Consider the following 5,000-nt stretch of genomic DNA (forward strand, 5'->3'; position numbering starts at 1 on the left):
TGCCAATTTTTAAAAAATGTTGCCGCTTTTGTTTAATGCTTTCTGGTCAACCTTTCCCTCTTTCAGACTTCACCGCGGCACATTGCTTTAGCCTCCTGGTTAATCATTTCACCCCTTTTAATCATTTTTGCAACTTTTGGTTAACCATTTCCCCCAGCTTCTGGTTAACCATTTCCCCTTTGGGACTTGGTCTCTGAGCATTCTTTTGGGATTCTGGTTAATCATTTGCCAATTTTTAAAAAATGTTGCCACTTTTGTTTAATGCTTTCTGGTCAACCTTTCCCTCTTTCAGACTTCACCGCGGCACATTGCTTCAGCCTCCTGGTTAATCATTTCACCCCTTTTAATCATTTTTGCAACTTTTGGTTAACCATTTCCCCCAGCTTCTGGTTAACCATTTCCCCTTTGGGACTTAGTCTCTGAGCATTCTTTTGGGATTCTGGTTAATCATTTGCCAATTTTTAAAAAATGTTGCCACTTTTGTTTAATGCTTTCTGGTCAACCTTTCCCTCTTTCAGACTTCACCGCGGCACATTGCTCCAGCCTCCTGGTTAATCATTTCACCCCTTTTAATCATTTTTGCAACTTTTGGTTAACCATTTCCCCCAGCTTCTGGTTAACCATTTCCCCTTTGGGACTTAGTCTCTGAGCATTCTTTTGGGATTCTGGTTAATCATTTGCCAATTTTTAAAAAATGTTGCCACTTTTGTTTAATGCTTTCTGGTCAACCTTTCCCTCTTTCAGACTTCACCGCGGCACATTGCTTTAGCCTCCTGGTTAATCATTTCACCCCTTTTAATCATTTTTGCAACTTTTGGTTAACCATTTCCCCCAGCTTCTGGTTAACCATTTCCCCTTTGGGACTTAGTCTCTGAGCATTCTTTTGGGATTCTGGTTAATCATTTGCCAATTTTTAAAAAATGTTGCCACTTTTGTTTAATGCTTTCTGGTCAACCTTTCCCTCTTTCAGACTTCACCGCGGCACATTGCTTCAGCCTCCTGGTTAATCATTTCACCCCTTTTAATCATTTTTGCAACTTTTGGTTAACCATTTCCCCCAGCTTCTGGTTAACCATTTCCCCTTTGGGACTTAGTCTCTGAGCATTCTTTTGGGATTCTGGTTAATCATTTGCCAATTTTTAAAAAATGTTGCCGCTTTTGTTTAATGCTTTCTGGTCAACCTTTCCCTCTTTCAGACTTCACCGCGGCACATTGCTTTAGCCTCCTGGTTAATCATTTCACCCCTTTTAATCATTTTTGCAACTTTTGGTTAACCATTTCCCCCAGCTTCTGGTTAACCATTTCCCCTTTGGGACTTGGTCTCTGAGCATTCTTTTGGGATTCTGGTTAATCATTTGCCAATTTTTTAAAAATGTTGCCACTTTTGTTTAATGCTTTCTGGTCAACCTTTCCCTCTTTCAGACTTCACCGCGGCACATTGCTTCAGCCTCCTGGTTAATCATTTCACCCCTTTTAATCATTTTTGCAACTTTTGGTTAACCATTTCCCCCAGCTTCTGGTTAACCATTTCCCCTTTGGGACTTAGTCTCTGAGCATTCTTTTGGGATTCTGGTTAATCATTTGCCAATTTTTAAAAAATGTTGCCACTTTTGTTTAATGCTTTCCCTGCTTTGTGGTCAACCTTTCCCTCTTTCAGACTTCACCGCGGCACATTGCTCCAGCCTCCTGGTTAATCATTTCACCCCTTTTAATCATTTTTGCAACTTTTGGTTAACCATTTCCCCCAGCTTCTGGTTAACCATTTCCCCTATGGGACTTAGTCTCTGAGCATTCTTTTGGGATTCTGGTTAATCATTTGCCAATTTTTAAAAAATGTTGCCGCTTTTGTTTAATGCTTTCTGGTCAACCTTTCCCTCTTTCAGACTTCACCGCGGCACATTGCTTTAGCCTCCTGGTTAATCATTTCACCCCTTTTAATCATTTTTGCAACTTTTGGTTAACCATTTCCCCCAGCTTCTGGTTAACCATTTCCCCTTTGGGACTTAGTCTCTGAGCATTCTTTTGGGATTCTGGTTAATCATTTGCCACTTTTTAAAAAATGTTGCCGCTTTTGTTTAATCGTTTCCCTGCTATGTGGTCAACCTTTTCCCCTTTCAGACTTCATCGCCGCGCATTGTTGTCGACTTCTGGTTAATCATTTTTCCCCTTTAAATCTTTTTTTGCCACTTTCGGTTAACCATTTCACCCAGCTTCTGGTTAACCATTTGCCCCATTATACTGAATTTTTCCGCTTTGGTTTAATCATTTCCCTGCTTTCTTGTCAACCTTTTCCCCTTTTGGACTTCGCCGCCGCACTTTGCTTTTGCCTTCTGGTTAAACATTTCTCCCCTTTTAATCCTTTTTCCCACTTTTGGTTCACCAGTTCACCCAGCTTCTGGTTAACCATTTCCCCTTTGGGACTTAAGTCTCTGAGCATTCTTTTGGGATTCTGGTTAACCATTTGCCACTTTTTTAAAAATGTTGCCGCTTTTGTTTAATGCTTTCCCTGCTTTCTGGTCAACCTTTTCCCCTTACGACTTCGCCGCCGCACTTTGCTTTCGCCTTCTGGTTAATCATTTCACCCCTTTTAATCCTTTTTCCCACTTTGGGTTGGACAGTTCACCCAGCTACTGGTTAACCATTTCCCCTTTGGGACTTAAGTCTCTGAGCATTCTTTTGTGATTCTGGTTCACCATTTGTCCCTTTTTAAAAGATATTGCTGCTTTTGATTAAACCTTTCCCTGCTTTGCGGTCGACCTATTCCTCTTTCAGACTTCATCGCCGCACCTTGTTTTCGACATCTGGTTCAACATTTCTCCCCTTTTAATCCTTTTTCCCACTTTTGGTTAAGCAGTTCACCCAGCTTCTGGTTCACCATTTGCCCCTTTTTACTGAATTTTTCTGCTTTTGTTTAATCATTTCCCTGCTTTGCGGTCGACCTATTCCTCTTTCAGACTTCATCGCCGCGCATTGTTTTCGACATCTGGTTCAACATTTCTCCCCTTTTAATCCTCTTTCCCACTTTTGGTTAAGCAGTTCACCCAACTTCTGGTTAACCATTTGCCCCTTCTTACTGAATTTTTCTGCTTTTGTTTAATCATTTCCCTGCTTTATGGTCAACCTTTTCCCCTTTAGGACTTCGCCGCCGCACTTTGCTTTCGCCTTCTGGTTAATCATTTCACAACATTTTAATCCTTTTTCCCACTTTTGGTTAAACAGTTCACCCAGCTTCTGGTTAACCATTTGCCCCTTTGGGACTTAAGTCTCTGAGCATTCTTTTGGGATTCTGGTTCACCATTTGTCCCTTTTTAAAAGATATTGCTGCTTCTGTTTAATCCTTTCCCTGCTTTGCGGTCAACCTTTTCCTCTTTCAGACTTCATCGCCGCGCATTGTTTTCGACATCTGGTTCAACATTTCTCCCCTTTTAATCCTCTTTCCCACTTTTGGTTAAGCAGTTCACCCAACTTCTGGTTCACCACTTGCCCCTTTTTACTGAATTTTTCTGCTTTTGTTTAATCATTTCCCTGCTTTCCGGTCAACCTTTCCCTCTTTCAGACTTAATCGCCGCACATTGTTGTCGACTTCTGGTTGATCAGTTCACCCCTTTTTTATCCTTTTTCCCACTTTGGGTTAAGCAGTTCACCCAGCTTCTGGTTAACCATTTGCCCCTTTGGCACTTAAGTCTCTGAGCATTCTTTTGGGATTCTGGTAAACCATTTGTCCCTTTTTAAAAAATGCTGCTGCTTTTGTTTAATGCTTGCCCTGCTTTGCGGTCGATCATTTCACCCCTTTTAATCCATTTTTGCCACTTTGGGTTAAACAGTTCACACAACTTCTGGTTCACCATTTCACATTTCGGAACTTTTATTCCCACCATTACTTTGGGCTTCTGGTTCATCATTTCACGCTGTTTTACAAATCTTTGCCGCTTCACTTTTAATCCACAAACCGTGGCTCGCTTTCGGGTGGGGGGGGGGGTAGCGGGTTTGGGCCGGGCACTCGACATCCCGGTGTGCGACCGGGTTCGTTCTGGTACCGCTCGGTGCCCCTCGTCCTGCTCTTGCCGCGGAAGCAAACCAGACGACCGTCGGTCTCACGCCCGAGGGGAGAGGAGGCGGAAAGCGGTTTGCAGCCTTTCGCTGTACCTCCGGCGGGCAGCGCCGCACCTCCGAGTGCTCGGTACCGTTCGCTGCACCTCGTCCGGCCGCACGCAGCGAGCCAAACCCGGAGGAAATCGGCCTGTGCCTTCTCGAGATATGGGCCTCCGGGTGGGACGGACAAACCGGGGCCCCGAGCTCGCTTTCGGCGGCCCGGCACTCGACTTCCCGGTGTCCGAACGTGATCCTTCCGGTACCCTTCGGTGCCCCTTGCCCGACTCTAGCTCCCGTGCTGAAGCGGAGTCGGTCGGCCTGACGGCCTGCCGAGTTAACCAGCGGAAAGCGGTGCGCAGCCTTTCGCTTGCAGCTCCGGCGGGCAGCGCCGCACCTCCGGCTGCTCAGTGCCGTCCGCTGCTCCCCTTCCGGCTGCACGCAGCGAACCATACCCGGAGGAAATCGGCCTCGGCCTTCCGGAGATATGGGCCTGCGAGTGGGACCAATAAATCGGTGCACATTTCCGGCTCGGTTTCCGGCCTCGGCACTATCAGTTCACGCCGTCCGACCGACGTCGTTCTGGCACGGTTCCGTTGCTCCTTGATCCGGTCCAGCCACGGTAATCAGCCGAAGATGGTGGGGGGTAGGGGGGGGACACATTGCCCGCCGAGTTAGCCGGAGGAGATCGGCCTCGGACTTCCTCAGATATCAGCCTCCGGGTGGGACAGACAAACCGGGGACCCGAGCACGCTTTCGGCGGCCCGCTGGTCGACTTCCCGGTGTGCGACCGGGTTCGTTCCGGTACCGTTCGCTGCCCCTCGTCCTGCTCTAGCCGCGGAAACAAACCCGACGACCGTCGGTCTCACGCCCGCGGAGGGAGGCGGCGGAAAGTGGTTTGCAGCCTTTCG

The sequence above is a fragment of the Heptranchias perlo genome, unplaced genomic scaffold (assembly GCF_035084215.1).
Source record: "Heptranchias perlo isolate sHepPer1 unplaced genomic scaffold, sHepPer1.hap1 HAP1_SCAFFOLD_1671, whole genome shotgun sequence".
In the NCBI taxonomy this organism is placed as follows: domain Eukaryota; kingdom Metazoa; phylum Chordata; class Chondrichthyes; order Hexanchiformes; family Hexanchidae; genus Heptranchias; species Heptranchias perlo.